Genomic DNA, 18,802 nt, shown 5'->3' on the forward strand with positions numbered 1-18,802 from the left:
CTGATAAACTCCTGGGGGTCCTCCTCGGGCTTTGTCCCGAAAAACTCTGGAGGATTACACGTCAAGAACTCACGGGCCCTCGAACTATCATGTCTGTCCGCACGATCACCTCCAAATCCATGCCTATGAACCTACCCCGCCACCAATCTGGTCAGCAACTGGACCGCATCTCTCATGGCCCTATCCTCCGCCCTTGGCTGTGGAGCTGGAGGCTCGGGCACTGGAACCTCGGGAGCTGGCGGCGGAGCCGCCCCCCTGATCTGCAGCTGCTGCTGCTCCAACCCCCTCTGGTAGTTGCGGTGTGGCAGAACTGGCCGACGGGGGCATAACCTCGGGCCCTAGTAACTCTCAGGGCCTGGCTCGTCTCTCCCGCTGCTGTTGACTTGCCCTTCTGGGCAGCTGTCGCCTTTTTCGGAGGCATCACTGTAAACATAACAATCGGTCAGAAAGAAATCATCCTAATAGCACAGCTCTATCGCACGATCTAAGGTAAGAAGGAAGGGTAACATCCTAAATGTCCTGTAGCCTCCTGTTTATAGATGTGGTGCACAACACACCGATAAACAGGACTCTACTAGATACGGTCTGTAGACACTCCGAGGACGAACCGCTCTGATACCACTTCTATCACGACCCAACCCCGTAGGCCGCGACTCGTGTCCGAGTAGGACACCGTACGTACTCGATAACCCCAAACCAACATATAAATGAAATGCACAGATATAGAAGTCAAACGACATCGCAAGCTATCGTATATAAGCAGATGTAGCGCACGGAAGCCGATAAGGCTATCACAAAAATACATAATCCCAGAACATATACACAACCCACATATGTGTCTACAGACCTCTACGAACAATAACAGAACCATAAGACGGGACAGGGCCCCGTCATACCCCTGAATAAACATATAGATATACAATAGAGAAGTCTGTACCAAAATGTGGCTCCGGACAAAGGAGCACTCCAAGATAGCAGAGTAAGATCCTAAGCGGGCGGGTCAGCAAATCGAGCGTCTGTACCTGCGCGGCATGAAACGCAGCCCCCGAAGAAAAGGGGGTCAGTACGGAAAATGTACTGAGTATGTAAAGCATAGAGGACAGTAAACAGAATCATAACCGGAACAGAAAGTAGAGAAAATGAGTACAATGTCCAGAATATCAAAATGCATATGTACAAAACATAAATAATGCATGCAGAAACATATGCCATGTCCGGCCCCATTAGGGGACTCGGGGAACAGAACGTGGTCGCCACCCGTCACTGGCGCCACAACACATCATACTCTAGAGTAGGGAATAACTCCGTAACATATCAAAGCATATCAGATGGCCATATCTAATCATATCATCAACATCAGAACATAGATGTACATGGCACATCATACTCCGGACCCATGTACATGTCATACCTGCCCCCTCACATCGAGGCACGGCGAACAATGCAGTGGAATACGCTTGATAACATATCCTGGCCCGGGCTCAGTGAAAGAAGCATTGAGGCATCCACGAGTGGAGTAGTGAGAAACTAAATGCAATATAAAACACAACACATTTACAAAGACTCGATGAGACATCTCAAATGACAGATCATAACAAAGGGATCAGACGGTAATCATAGTGCTTGTCTTTCGGATGTCACAATGGGTCACGTCAAAATAATCTTTCTAGGATCGTTTCCATGCTTCAGAATAGTTTATAAAACTCAATGGAATATTTGAAACAGTTATCGTTCAGTAGTTAGAAGAGTAGCTAAAACGTTTCCTTTAAATATTTCTTGAATACAAATCAATAGCACAATAGGAGAGGATTTGGAAATAGTGGGCCCATCTCGGGTCAACTGAGGTGACGCACACAAATTACGTACATTAAGATTTATGGAGTCACTTATGAAGGTTTTAGTGTAATCCGGTTTCATTTGGCAAGTTATAGATATTGGAGCAATCGTTTCAATAAGATATGAAGTACTTAATTCAATTCTATTGAATGAAAAAGAGTCAAAACTAAGCTCGGATTTCTAAGAGTGGAGTCGTCCCCGAGGCTCGTATCTTAACCTATCATACCTAGGACATGCCAAGAGAATGAAAAGAAAAGCTTTACATACCTTATTTTCCTTTTACGCTTGTCCAAATTCAAGTCCCGTTTCCTCCAAAATCTACAATTGGTTACATTTACCAAATATTAATTATTAGGCTTTAGGAATTTAATCTCAAACCAATACTTGTCTACAAAAATTTGGGCAGCATCTCCCCTATACATACCACATCCCCGAGATTTAACTCGGCCCAAATGTCAACAACCATACCAACAACAATACCAATAACATCAAAAACCGAATTGAAACGCATTCTAACACAAATAGTCTTCTTTTCTACATAGTGCAATAGCTTCCATTCCAACTTCACATTTTCAAGTCAATATCAAGATTTCCATATTCATGTACTAATTTAAGATCATTCAAACATAGGTCAAGAACATTCCAAGCAATCTATACAATATTCGAACAATTCCACCAATTCCACATTCCACCCGAAATCCCTATATATGCAACAAAACTACCACGACGCATTTTCTACTTTCAATTTCATTATCAACAACAACATTCCACACTTTAACAACTTCATTCCCATAATATCATAAACACATACTAAAATGACATAATTTCCTACAATCAATTTAATGCCAACTTAAACCATTTAACCCTCATTTACATTAGAAGGGTCACAACAACACAACTAACATACTAAACAAAATTAATTCATTTCCATCTTACCTACCCACACCACACGGCCCCCTACTCCATTTTACAACTTCAACCAAATCATCAAACTTCCATTTCCAATATAGAGTTTACAACAACCACAACTAGAATACTACATAAAATTTTACTCATCTTGCCTATACAACAATACATACACACGGCCACATACACATATACACACCCACCATGCAAACTTTCATATTTCCATAAATTCTACTCATTTCTACACATTAAAACATAAAAAAAGCCTTCACAACATATAAAAGAGGATGAAATCTTACCTTTCTTCACAACTTCCCAACTTAGCTAGAGTTGCGATTTCGCAACAAAGAGCGGTTTTCTTGTTTCAACGATTATACCACGTTAGAGAGGACCCTTGAATTAGTAGGAATACTAGAAAAAATAAACTTTTGGGGCAAGATTTTTTATCTTTAATTTTTTTGGTAGCTTGGCCGAATGGTTGGCCTTGTTGCTCTTCAAGTTTTTGTTTCTTGAAGTTTCTTGAATTATGAAGAGAAATAAGAGTAGTCTTCCATTTTAAATCACATGGATTAAATCCCACATGGGCCTTGGGCCTATACCATGGCCGGCCACCCCTCCTTGGGCCTTTTCATCATTATATTTTTTTTTCAAGCCCAACTATCTCATGACTAATTGTCATTCATGAAAACTAATTTTTCTCAATTTCCAATTTTCCCTTAGTCTCCCTCAATATTTCCATATCCATAACCCTTATAAACAACTTGTGTGCTAATCAAGGTTGAAATATAGTCTTGCACTCAACCTCCCGCAATTGTCTTGAATTATCCGATTGCTCAAAATGCGGGATATAACAAATTTCTTACTCCCAATTTCATCTAATACAATTTTAATCTTTCCATTACAACACCATTAATCCAATTATACCATAAAACGAGAAGATCTTATCTTAATTTAAGCGGAACAAATTCTACACTCACTTGCACCAATTGCACTATTTCTTCTTCCTCAATTCGATCCCTTATGTTGCTATCACTTTTTTGGACGTGTAAACTATCTTGGAATTTAATCTAAGCAAGAAAAAAAATTAAATAACAAGCTGGCCATGAGCAGTGGCTGCCATGGCTGCTCAAGTTCTAGCTTCAATTGAGCAAAATTTGCAAATGAAATGAAAATAGCCAACATTAGTCATCTATATGACTATATATATTTTTGCCACCTATAAGACACGTCCCCCCCCCCCCCCCCCTAATGACTCATCAATTTTTATTGTTTTGTATTATTTTTTTTAAGTCGGTGGGGCCCACTTAATTATCTAATTAGCTAACTTAATTAATCTTAATTAATCACTAATCTCCACTTAATAATCTAATCATAGTTAATTAATCCCTAATCTCCATTAATATTTCTATACTAATTGAAATTAATAAACAAATCGTGCACTAATTAAAATCGAGGATTAAAAGTCCTTATTTCATATCCCAAAAGTAATTTCGTCCTTAACTTATGTCAATTGGCTTACGAATAATCCAATGTACAAAAAGACGGGATATAACACTATGTGGACGATATTATCATAAAGTCGGAGGAAAGTTCGGAGCATACCACACAGCAGCGTAAGTTCTTCGGCAGGCTTCGCAAGTTTAACCTAAAGCTAAACCCGAAAAAGTGCATATTTGGAGTGCCTGCGGGTAAGCTGTTGGGGTTCATAGTCAGTCGGAGAGGCATTGAACTAGACCTTGTGAAAAACAAGCAATTTAGGAACTACCATCTCCCCAAACCATGAAAGAAGTCATGAGTTTCGTGGGAAGGCTGAATTACATCGGGCGATTCATAACCCAATCAACGGTGATTGTGGAACCTATCCTCAAATTTCTCAAGAAAGACGCTCCTACAAACTAGACGGAGGAATGCCAACAAGCAGTCGACAAAATCAATAAATACCTTTCCAACCCTCCCGTCTTAGTGGTACCCAGGCAAAGGAGCCCATTGCTGCTGTACCTGTCAGTATCAGAAAATGCTTTTGGGTGTATGCTGGCCCAATATGATAAAGAAAGCAAAAAGGATCATGCCATCTACTACCTGAGCAAGAAGCTCACATCCTGCGAGTCGAGGTACACACTCATAGAGAAGACACGTTGCGCCCTAACGTGGGTCGCCCAAAAGTTGAGGCATTACTTGTCGGTGTTTACCACTCACCTCATCTCCAGAATGGATCCGTTAAGGTATATCTTTCAGCAACTGATGCTCGTGGGAAAGTTATCCAATTGGAAGATGCTACTAAGTGAATTCGACATCTTGTATATGGCACAGAAAGCAGTAAAAGGACAGGCACTGGCTGACCTGCTAGCAGAAAGTCCCGTTAAGGATGAACTCGAATCATTACGAACTTTCTTCCCAGATGAAGAATTAATGGCTATAAAGGAAGAGGTGACTGAGCCCTGCTCGAGATGGAGATTGTTCTTCGATGGAGCAGTCAACTACAAAATATCAGGCATAGGAGTAGTGTTGATATCAGAAAAAGGACAACACTATCCGATGGCCACAAAACTCAACTTCAAGTGTACCAACAACATGGTGGAATACGAAGCATGTATTCTCGGCCTCAGAATGGCATTGGACATAAACATACAAGAGTTGTTGGTAATCGGGGATTTCTACTTGCTCATCAATCAAGTGAAAGGAAATCGGGCAACCAATAATGACAAAATACTGCCATATGTGAATCGGGCACAGAGACTGTGTGGAAGATTCAAAAGAATTGACTTCAGGCATACTCCGAGGGCTCAGAACGAGTTCGCTGACACTTTGTCTATAATATCCTCCATGATTCAGCACCTCGAGAGTCCCTACATTGATCCGGTAGAGATCCATATGAAGGAAGAATAGGATCACTGCACCCATGTCTAAACCGAGCCAGATGGCAAACCATGGTACGCTGACATCAAGGCATACTTGAAGAAAGGAGAGTATTGTAACATCCCGTAAATCCGAGTTAGGTGTGAATGTGTAAACATCTAGTGTTAACATGATATTATATCTATATGAATCCATTCTTGATGAATTCGGGTGGAAGATGGTCGTTTTGAAGTCAAACAAACAATTGAAGTTCTTAAGGGCTCTTAACTTCGCCTAAGTTTTGGTAGGTCTGTCTTCTGGGAGTTTTCATGAACATGTGTTGCGAATTTGGAAAAACCTCTTTGATAAAACTTGTAGATAATTGAAATATCTTTCCAACGGTAGGTTGCCCAGCCCGAGAAAAGCTATGTACAAAAAGTTATGTATGTTTTACTGAAGGGCACAAAAGTTGGAGATTTCGCTCAAAGTACGCCAAGAAAGTACGGGACATCCTTTTGGATGTACTTCTTCTGTTATTCACTGGTTTTGGAAGCCTAAGTACGGGCTACAAGTACGGGACGTACTTTCACCGTTTCTGGCAGAAAATTTGGGTTTAAAATGGGTATGGTCTTATTTTGTTCCCATTTTTTTTCATCCTTCCAAACCCTAAGCACGAAAATCATCCCTCCAAGTCTTCAAATCAAAGGTAAGAACACCCTTAACATAACTAATCTATTCTAACATCAAACCCATGATTCTTGTGATCAACACCTAGGGTTTGCAGCATAATTCCTCCTAAAGTGATTCAAGTTAGGTTTTGGGTGTTCTTCATTAGAAAAGTGAATTGTTAAACTTTTTTTAACATATTAAGGTATGTCTCTTTTAAAAATCATTTTCTATAAGGATGATTTGTATGTCTCTCTTTTTGAAACGTTATTTTGAATGAAAATCACTTTTGAACCTATTATTGGGAGTATAAATTTTATTCAAGATTCTTTAACGAATGAAAGGAAAAATAATCTTTTCATGTTTCTTGAACTCTAATTCATCTCTAAATAGTGATTAATGTGTGTGAGGGGACAAACCCACATTAAACCTAGATTGTAACAAACCCTATATATGTATAAGATATTATGAATGTTTTCCTCTTTGAGAGATGCTTAATAATGATGGTTAAGAGTGGGTAATGACATTCTCCTTGATGAATTGGGACATGGAAATCTTTTCTAAAGAGGTTATAAGTTTTTAAAACATTGATTGAAATGACTTAATCTTTACGATATGGCATAATGAATCTTAATGTTAATTGATGGTGTGACATACCTTGAGACAAATTGTGAATCAGCTTCTATGCTATGAACTAAGTTGTTGTGTTTGGCCTAGCTACTTGGGAGGAAGGGTAGCCACTATGGATCCTAGTGTGGTAATTGCCTAGCCATTCGGCAAGAAGAGTGGCCACTACTGGATTCGCTACCTGGAGTGCGGTTAATGCCTAGCTAATCGGGAGGAAGGATAGCCACCGAGAATTCCATATTCCTGTGTGGTGCGCTGTGACAAGGGAACCTCTACTGTCACCCTTTCAATGTGCTTGATTCTTGGGCCTATATTGGCATGTGTGAAATTCTTATTTTCTCATGAATTTGTTATCGTTAATTATGATCAATTGAAAGGCATATTTGAAGTTGTACCTTGGCAAGAGGCCTTATAATCGCTTTTAATAATTCTTATTGAGATACACAAACTGAATAACTGCTCTTACATTGGTTTCACATGATTTTCAGGACTGATTTCTTTATGTATTATTTTACTTTATTTTCGTATTACTTATTGTCCCCGAGGCACTCACTGAGTACGAAGTACTCAGGCATACCATTGTTGTTTTTGATGGTATGTTAGGTAACGGAGAAGAGCGGGTTCTTGATACTCCAGGCGTTTAGGAAGGACTTGCTATTGCGGCTAATTTGGTGAGCCCACACATTCATTCGTAGGACACCCTATTGATTTATTTATTCATTACATTAGTTTTTTGGGCTGCGTCCCGTGAGTCAGATTATTATTCCTTTATCTTAGAATCTCCCTAGTATACATTTGTGGGTAGTTGTTGAGTTATTGATTAACTCTTGGGCACATTGTTATGTTTGAAAATTATAGATAACTATAGACTTCCGCTGATTTAATTCTTATATGCATGATTTGTTTACCTTTGTTTTATAAACTATTAGAGGCGAATGTTGAACCTGGCGGGTTCAAGTGTTATTACTGTATCGTTTAGGTTCTTCCGATGTTGTTCATGACGTCGGATGCCGGTCACGTATAGGGTGGGTTTTGGGGCATGACAAGCTTGGTATCAGAGCCTAGGTTTAAATACGTCCTAGGATTATTGTCGGTGTCTGTGGAGCTGTGTTTAGTGGAGTTTTCCTCGTGCAGCCTGATCACTTGCATGACCGAGAAACTCCCAAGACATTTATAGGTGTTTCCTATTCTTCTTGATTCTATATTGTGCTATAGAGCTTAAAGTCCTTTTAGGATCGCTCTAATTCGCTCGTTAATTAGTGCCTTGTAGAAATGGCTCTGACGTGATCCAAAAATGGTAACTGAGGATGTCTTGCGGGAGTTGGATGACCCCCAACACTTTTTAGATGAGACCTTCAAGGCATTGAGGACAATGGTTGCCCGGGATTTCGAAGCTGTAAGGCTTGCTTCTTATCAGTTGAAGGATGTTGCTCACGTATGGTTTGAGATGTGGAAATCTGAGAGGGGTGACACTGCTTTAGATCTGACATGGGCTGAATTTGAAGAGGCATTCATGGAAAGGTTCTTGTCTGATGAGGAAAGAATTGCTATGGCTACGAAGTTTGAAAAGCTAGCGCAAGGTAACAAGTCTGTTCGTGAGTATATTTTAGAGTTCACCTATATGTTAAGGTATGCTTTATACATGATCCCGACTGAAAAGCATAAGTTGACTCGTTTTGTGAAAGGCTTGGTACCACGTATCAAGTCTGCATGTGCTGCTGTTGCTATGTCTTCTACTTGCACTTTCTCATCTCTGGTTGGGTTTGCTGAACAACAAGAGATTTGAAAAAATGAAGAGAGGATGGATCGAGATCAGAACAAGAAGGACCGATGGGCGGGTGGTTTCAGTGGTAATAATTATAAGGGAGGGCAGAGTAAAGGGTATTCTGCACCTGCTTTGTCTGGCGCTTATTCCCATGCTAGTGTGCCTTCTGGTAGGCAAGGCTAGAAAAATAATAATAATAATAATAATAATAATAATAATAATAATAATAATAATAATAATAATAATAATAATAATAATAATAATAATAATAATAATAATGGTAAGTTTTCGCAGGGAAGTAGTCATCCGCCAGTGTGGGAAGATCGTATCTGCCATCACTGTGGTATTAGGGGGCATCTTAAAAGGGAATGCAGAAAGTGACTACGCGAGATGGCTGTTGTGTCTAATCAAAAGAATGATTCATCTACTTCTGCATCTGCTAAAAATCCGCCTGCTGGTAATGCTATCAATAATTATCAGAATGCTCATAATAATGGCAAAGGAAAGGAAGTTGCTAATACTTCTGGTGGCGGGACAGCTCGACTTTATGGGCTGACTCGTAGAGAGGCAACTGAGGCTTCTGATGCTGTGGTTATAGGTATCCTTACCATCTGTTCTCATGATGCTTACTCATTGATTGATCCGGGTTCAAATTTATCCTATGTGACCCCTTATTTTGCTCTTGATTTAGGTATGAAACCCGAACATTTGTGTGAACCTTTTGTTGTTAATACGCCTTCTGGTGTTCCTGTTATTGCTTCTAGAGTGTATAGAAATTGTGCTGTTGTGATCAAGGGACGTGAGACCATGGCTGAGTTGTATGAACTTGAGATGGTGGATTTTGATGTAATTATGGGGATGGACTAGTAGTCCGCATGTTATGCTAATGTGGATTGTCACTATAAGCAAGTTCGTTTCGCCTTTCCCGATGAACCTGTTATTGCATGGGAGGGTGAAATTTTTAAGCCCAAGGGTAGATTTATTTCCTATCTTAAGGCTCATAAGAAGATTACTAAGAGGTGTGTTTACCATTTGGTTGTTGTTAATGATACAAAAGTCGTAGTACCCGAATTTGCATATGTTCCCATAGTCAGTGATTATCCCAAAGTATTCCCCGAAGATCTTCTTGGTATTCCTCCTGATAGAGTTATTGATTTTGGGATTGATGTTATCCTCGACCCCAACCTATTTCTATTCCACCTTATCGTATGGCTCCAGCGGAACGAAAGGAATTAAAGGATCAATTGAAGGACTTATTGGATAAGGGTTTCATCCGACCAAGTTCCTCACCTTGGGGTGCTCTGGTCTTGTTTGTTAGGAAGAAGGATGGTTCCCTTAGAATGTGTGTTGACTACCGTCAGCTTAATAAAGTGACCATTAAGAATAAGTATCCCTTGCCTAGGATAGATGATCTGTTTGACCAACTTCAGGGTGCTAAGTTCTTTTCAAAGATTGACCTGAGATCTGGGTATTATCAATTGAAGATAAAGGAGGAGGATATCCCGAAAACTGCTTTCCGTACCGGTTATGGGCACTTTGAGTTTCTAATCATGTCCTTTGGGTTGACTAATGCACCTACTGCATTCATGGATTTGATGAACCATGTGTTTAAGCCGCATCTAGACCGCTTCATTATTGTGTTTATTGATGACATTTTGGTATACTCTAAGAATCGTGAGGATCATGCTAACCATTTGAGGATAACTGTGACAACACTTGAGGAGAACAAGCTGTAAGCAAAATTCTCTAAGTGTGAATTCTGGCTTGATTCTGTGGCTTTCTTGGGTCATGTGGTGACTGTTGACGGCATTAAAGTAGACCCTCAGAAAATTTCTGCGGTGAAGGATTGGCCTAGACCCACTAGTTCGACTGAAATTCGTAGTTTCTTGGGTTTGGCAAATTATTATCGAAAGTTTGTGGAAGGTTTTTCGTCAATAGCCTCTCCACTGACTAAATTAACACAGAAGACTGCTAAGTTTCAGTGGTCCAAAGCTTGTGAAAAGAGTTTCCAAGAGCTTAAGACGAGGTTGACTTCGGCTCCTATTTTGACGTTACCTTCTGGGTCTGGTGGATATGTGGTGTATTGGGATGCTTCTAGAATTGGTTTGGGTTGTGTATTGATGCAGAACGGTAAGGTGATTGCTTATGCTTCGCGTCAGTTGAAAAAGCATGAGAAGAATTATCCGACTAATGACTTGGAGTTGGCTGCTGTGGTATTTGCTTTCAAAATTTGGCGTCATTATCTGTATGGTGAGCATTGTGATGTTTTTACTGATTATAAGAGTCTGCAATATATCTTCAAGCAGCGAGAGTTGAACTTCAAGCAGAGGAGGTGGTTGGAGTTGTTAAAAGACTACGACTTGAATATTCTGTATCATTCTGGTAAGGCTAATGTGGTTGCTGATGCTTTGAGTAGGAAGTCTATGGGCACGTTGGCTTATTTGCGTGCTCTTAACATGCCCATGGGGAAGGAGATTCGAAGGCTTGCCAGTCTTGGGGTTAGGCTTGATGAAATTGAAGATGGAGAGTTAGTAGGAATCACTCCATCACGGTCTGACATTAAAGAAAGGATTAAATCCAAGCAATATGATGATGAACTTTTGGAAAAGCTGAGAGATGGAGTGGAAAGGGGTGAGTACACTTCCTTTACTGTGGGTACTGGTGATAGTTTTTTGCGGTTGCAAGGACGATTGCGTGTTCCGGATGTTGATGGTCTTGGACAAGAATTAATGATGGAAGCTCATAGTTCCAAGTATTCGGTTCATCCGGAATCCACCAAAATGTATAAGGATTTGAAACAACACTACTGATGGAAGAGTATGAAGGTTGATATTTCTAACTTTGTGGCTAAGTGTTTGAACTGTCAACAGGTGAAGGATAAACATCAAAGGCCTAGAGGTCTGGCTCAGAATATTAGGATTCCGCAGTAGAAGTGGGAGAAGATCAACATGTATTTCGTTGTGGGGTTACCCCGCACAAATGCTAAGTTTGACTCGATTTGGGTTATCGTGGATAGACTCACAAAGTCTGCCCATTTTCTTCCTGTGAAGACGTCATATACCGCGGTGGAGTACGCCAAGTTATATCTAAAAGAGATAGTTAGATTTCATAGTGTTCCGACATCAATTATATCTGACAAAGGTACGCAATTTACTGCTCATTTTTTGACATCCTTTCATGAAGGGTTGGGAACTAGAGTGAAATTGAGCACTGCCTTTCATCCTCAAACTGACGGGCAGGCGGAGAGAACTATTCAAACTTTGGAAGATATGTTACGAGCCTGTGCAGTCAATTTTGGAGGAAGTTGGGATGAACACCTACCTTTGGTTGAATTCACTTACAACAATAGCTATCAAGCGAGTATTCAGATGGCTCCTTATGAGGATCTTTATGGGAGGCGTTGTCGGTTTCCAATTTGTTGGTTTGAACCAACGGAAGTAGAGTTGTTGGGCCCTGATTCAGTTCATAAGGTGATTGAGAAGGTAAATCTTATTGTGCAGCGGCTGAAGACCGCACAGAGTAGAAAAAGGTCTTATACAGACATAAGGCATAGGGAATTGGAATTTGCTGTTGGTGACAAATTTTTCTTGAAAGTGTCACCTATGAAGGGGGTAATGCGTTTTGGCAGAAAGGGCAAGCTTCGTCCTCGCTATATTGGTCCTTAGGAGATTACGAAAAGGGTTGGGAAGGTAGCGTATGAGTTGAGATTACCGGCTGAGATTTCCATGGTTCATCTGGTGTTTCACATTTCGATGTTGAGATTGTACAAACCTGATCCTTCCCATGTGTTGAATCATGAACAGATTGAAATTACTGAGGCATTGTCTTATGAAGAAGAGCCAGTTCAGATTTTAGATCATCAAATTAGAAGGTTGAGAACAAAGGATGTAGCGTCGGTTAAGGTGTTATGGCGAAACCATAACACTGAGGAAGCTACTTGAGAAGCGGAGGAGGACATGAAGAAAAGATATCGTTACTTGTTCCCTACTACAGGTATGTGTTGAACCTTTCGGATGTATTTTCTTGTAAGTCTCACATTTGTGTTTAGGCATGAATGATGCATTCGTTGTATGTTTAGTCGTATGTTATCTCTGAGGATGTTTCACCGCGCTAGAGGAACTCTTGAAATTCTCAAATTTGAAGTTTAGTAAAGAATCCTAGGCCATGACTTTCATTCGGGGACGAATGATCTTAATGGAGGATAATGTAACATCCCGTAAATCCGAGTTAGGTGTGAATGTGTAAAAATCTAGTGTTAACATGATATTATATCTATATGAATCCATTCTTGATGAATTCGGGTGGAAGATGGTCGTTTTGAAGTCAAACCAACAATTGAAGTTCTTAAGGGCTCTTAACTTCACCTAAGTTTTGGTAGGTCTGTCTTCTGGGCGATTTTCAGGAACATTTATTGCGAATTTGGAAAAGCCTCCTTGCTGAAAGTTGTATATCTTTGAAATAGCTTTCCAACGGTAGGTCGTCCAGCCTGAGCAAAGCTGTCACGACCCGACTAGGGGGCCGCGACGAGCACCCGGTGCTACCCCACCCGGGCATCCCTTAACACATATTCACATAATATCTAGGCGATTCATAAATCAAGTCATGCATTCTAGTCATCAATCATATTAGTCCCGTTGGGCGACAATCATCTTGGATAACATCATAGGCATCTATGCCACATCAAATGTACAAGGCCGACGAGGCCAACAAAATGATATACAAAACATAGGCCGACAAGGCCAAACATATCTACCTACATACACATGTCTACGAGCCTCTAAGAAGAGTATACATATCACATGAGCGGGGCAGGACCCCGCTATGCCCATAACTATATACACAAACGAATAAGTAACCAAAATCTATGGTTCCGAATGAAATGGAGCTCTGCTATGTAATCTCTGAGAAAGCTGCTATGGATCAAGTCTGTCTCCCAGTGCACCTGCGGGCATGACGCAGCGTCCACAAACAAAAGGACGTCAGTACGAAGAATGTACTGAGTATGTAAAGAATGATCAACATCGATATAGAAGCATAATGAATAACATGTGAAGTTGCATAGGGGAGGAGTCAATAATATCATCATCATGGCACTTACTTACTTTCCATAGAGACATTCAGTTTCTACTGCGTATCCGCATACATATACCCATATTCGTACTTGGTTGCCCTCATGATCATGTACATCTCATATTTATAACATATTCGTACTCTTAATGATGTCATATACATAGCATATATATATATATACAGGCATACATAGCATACCCGACCATAGAGGTTCGGTGTTTCATACATACTTGGCCAACCAAGGCTCAAGGTTATATCTACCTGGCCCTACCAAGGCTTCAGGGTTATCCGTACCATCTGCAGATGTGTGCGCGCATTACGTAATCGTATACATACATATACATATATTCTACCCGGTGTTATAAGCTCGGGGTTTCATTATAGCCCTTCATAGGCACACATAAGTATAATAGCCCATAGGCACCTTTAGCATCATTATTATTATCATTAACATTTCTATCATCATTATTATCGTTACGTCTATCTTATAGGCTTACTCGTCACATGAGGAGCGTAGTACAATCGGAGTACATATCAAGGATTATGAGTTTACGATCTCGAAAGATCAATCATTTGAAGACAACATACTCGTATAGAGGATTTAAAAATTTGGCAAAAGAACCATGCCTTATGAAAGAAGGGTTAGCCTTACATACCTTTTCGTCGAACTATTCTACACTTGCACGTACTCCTTCGGTGCTCACGTTTCTACCTTCATTAAGGTCATACTATCATTAGAATCGATAACTAACACACATGGCCAAAGCTAGAGAAAATCGGACAGCATCTCCTTTATTTATACAACATTTATCCATATCGTAATTCAACTCCCAAACGTCAACAATACATTCATAATATCATATCAATGGCCATTAATCATCCACATTATCAAGGTTTCTCAATTTACTTTCATTTGTCCATGTTCATGGTCACAACACCCAACTTCGTCCATTCATATACAATGTCTATTTCATGGTCTTAACGTCATTTATAACATATTCATGTCACAACACAACAACAATCATGATTCAATTCAAACTATTTCTCAAAAACGTCACTATTCATCATTCATAACCCATTTTGCTATACTCTTCTAATGACCAAGCATTTTAACTCTCAAATACCTTAAACAACATATGAATATCATGAATCTTACCTTAGATGTTGTAGGAACAAGCTTTAGTTGATAATACTCCACTTTGAGCAAAACCCTAGTTTTCCTCCATTTGGATTTTTTGACTTGAATGGTCTTTAATGGGTTTCCTTACCCTTGATTCACTTGATTTATGTTGTTGATGGCTTATAATCCTTGAAAACTTGTGTAATAAATATAGAGAGATGTTTTAGAGAGAAGGGATAAAATGTGGAAATGATTTTATGGACTTGGTCCCTATTAAATAACCCATTCACTAATCTGTTAGGTCCATTATACGGTCCATTATACGGTCCGTATAATCGTTATACGGTCCGTATAATTGACCATAAAATGTGCCTTTCCTTCACCCTTCACTGTGACCATTTGACGGTTCATTATACGGGCCGTAAAAATTTATACGATCCGTATAATTGACCGTAAAATTGCACCAGTGAGTAACCTTCGCTGTGATGGTTTTACGGTCCATTATACGGTCCGTAAAACATTATACGGTCCGTATAATGTGTCGTAAAACTCACCAGTCCACTGAACTTGTTCTCGTCACTTCATTGATATCCAATCGTTATGGAACCTTCTTAACACTTGTTTAACACTTCATTAGCAATCTAAGGGACGTTATAACTCTTTCCCAAAATGCCCTTAAGTCATCATTAACCCGATACTCGTATTTCACTAGTTCATTCACTTGCGTACCAACGGAATATTTTCCGAGGTGTAACAAAAGCAATGTACAAAAAGTTATGTCCGTTTTACTGAAGGGCACAAAAGCTGGAGATTTCGCCCAAAGTACGGGCCGTACTTCAAAGTACGAGACGTCCTTTTGGACGTACTTCTTCCGTTCTTCACTGGTTTTGGCAGCCTAAGTACGGGCTACAAGTACGGGATGTTCTTCAAAGTACGGGATGTACTTGTAGGCCGTACTTTCACCGTTTCTGGCAGAAAATTTGGGTTTTAAATGGGTATGTCTTATTTTGTTCCCATTTTTTTTTTCATTCTTCCAAACCGTAAGCACGAAAATCATCCCTCCAAGTCTTCACATCAAAGGTAAGAACACCCTTAATATTACTAATATATTCTAACATCAAACCCATGATCCTTACCATGATTCTCGTGATCAAAACCTAGGGTTTGTAGCATAATTCTTCCTAAAGTGATTCAAGTTAGGGTTTCGGTGTTCTTCATTAGAAAAGTGAATTGTTAAACTTTGGTTAATTAAGGTATGTCTCTTTTAAAAATCATTTTTGACTATAAGGATGATTTGTATGTCTCTCTTTTTGAAAAGTTATTTTGAATGAAAATCACTTTTGAACCTATTGTTGGGAGTATAAATTTTATTCAAGATTCTTTAATGGAAAAAAGGAAAAATAATCTTTTCATGTTTCTTGAACTCTAATTCATGTCCATATAGTGATTAATGTGTCTGAGGGAATAAACCAACATTAAACCTAGATTGTAACAAACCCTATATATGTATAAGATATTATGAATGTTTTCCTCTATGAGAGATGCTTAATAATGATGGTTATGAGTTGTTAATGACATTCTCCTTGATGAATTGGGACATGGAAATCTTTTCTAAAGAGGTTATAAGTTTTTAAAACATTGATTGAAATGACTTAATCTTTACGATATGGCATAATGAATCTTAATGTTAATTGATGGTGTGACATACCTTGAGACAAATTGTGAATCAGCTTCTATGCTATGAACTTTGTTGTTGTGTTTGTCCTAGCTACTTGGGAGGAAGGGTAGCCACTATGGATCCTAGTGTGGTAATTGCCTAGCCATTTGGGAGGAAGAGTGGCCACTATCGGATTCGCTACCCGGAGTGCGGTTAATGCCTAGCTATTCGAGAGGAAGGATAGCCACCGAGAATTCCATATTCCGGTGTGGTGCGCTGTGACAAGGGAACCTCTACGGTCACCCCTTCGATGTGCTTGATTCTTGGGCCTGTATTGGCATGTGTGACATTCATATTTTCTCATGAATTTGTTGTCGTTAATTATGATCAATTGAAATTCATATTTGAAGTTGTACCTTGGCAAGTGTCACAACCCGTCTAGAGGGCCGCGACGAGCACCCGGCGCTAGCCCACCCGGGCGCCCCTTAACTTACACTTGTGCTTACATCTAGGTGAGCCATACAATTAAACATATAAATCTATTCGTTCATCATACTAGTCCCATTGGACGACAATGCCCTTATATCATAATTGGCATCTATGCCACATCAACGTACATGAGCCGACGAGGCTATCAAAATGATATACAAAATATAGGCCGACAAGGCCAGACATATCTAACCCTATACACGTGGCTACGAGCCTCTAAGAAGAGTATAACATATCACATGAGTGGGACAGGACCCCGCTATGCCCATAATTATGTACACAAAAGAATGAGTACCCAAAAGCTATGGCTCCGAATGAATTGGAGCGCTGCTATGTAATCTCTGAGAAAGCAGCTATGGATCTAGTCTGTCTCCCTGTGCACCTGCGGGCATGACGCAGCGTCCACAAACAAAAGGACATCAGTACGAAGAATGTACTGAGTATGTAAAGCATGATCAATATCAATATAGAAGCATAAATAGCAACATAAGAAATAACATAGAATGGGAGATGGCAGTATCATCGTCATATGCACTTACTTGCCTTTCATAGGAACTTTCCATTGCTAATACGTATTTGTGTACATACATCATTATCCGTATTCATAATAGTACCCGTACCATATTTGTGATCGTATTCGTATACATGCCCTTATTCACATTCATATACATAGTCATATCATATACATAGCATTTACATAGCATACCCGACCACGTAGGATCGGTGTTTCATACGTACTTGGACAACCAAGGCTCAAGGTTACACATACCTGGCCCTACCAAGGCTTCAGGGTTACATCTACCTGGCCCTACCAAGGCGTCAGGGTTATCCGTACCATCGGCAGAGGTGTGCGCGCGTTTCGTAATCGTATACATACTTATTTACATATCATACCCGGCCTCATAAGCTCGGGGTTCCATAATAGTCATACATAGATACATATACATACTAGCTCATAAGCATCATTACTATTAACATTGTTATCATCATCGTCATCATTATCGTCATCGATATCATTATCACTATTATCGTCATTCGTCACATTTATCTTTATAGGCTTACTCGTTATACGAGGAACTAGTACGATCGTAGCGTATCAAGAATCGTGAGCTTACTAGCTCGGAAGATCAAATCACTTGAAAGACATCATAGACTTAAGGAAGATTTAGACGTTTGGCCAAAGAACCATGCCTTATGAAAGAAGGGTTAGCCTTACATACCTTTCCGTTGAACTATTCTACACTTGCGCGTTCTCCTCCAATGCTAGCGTTTCTACCTTCATTAAAGTCATACTATTATTAGAATCGATAGCTAGCATATATGACTAAAGCTACAAAAAATCGGACAGCATCTCCTTTATTTATACAACATTCCTCCATATCGTAATTCAACTCCCAAACGCCAACAATACATTCACGATACCATAACAATGGCCATTAATCATTTACATTAACCACATTATCTAGATTTCTCAATTCGCCTCCAATTCACCCATATTCATGGTCATATCACCCGACTTCATCCATTCATATACAATGCCCATTTTCATGATCTTAACGTCATTTATAACACATTTACATTACAATACATCAAGACTCATAACTCAATTCAAACTATTTCTCAAAATGACACTATTCCATATTCATGACCCATTTTTCTATACCTTTCTACAATCCTAGTATTTCAACTCTTAAACACCTTAAACAACATGGAAATATCATGAATCTTACCTTATATGTTGTAGGAACAAGCTTTAGCTTATAATACTCCACTTGAGCAAAAACCCTAGTTTATCTCCATGAGATTTTCTTGACTTGAATGATCCTTAATG

The sequence above is a fragment of the Lycium barbarum genome, chromosome 8, assembly GCF_019175385.1.
Source record: "Lycium barbarum isolate Lr01 chromosome 8, ASM1917538v2, whole genome shotgun sequence".
In the NCBI taxonomy this organism is placed as follows: domain Eukaryota; kingdom Viridiplantae; phylum Streptophyta; class Magnoliopsida; order Solanales; family Solanaceae; genus Lycium; species Lycium barbarum.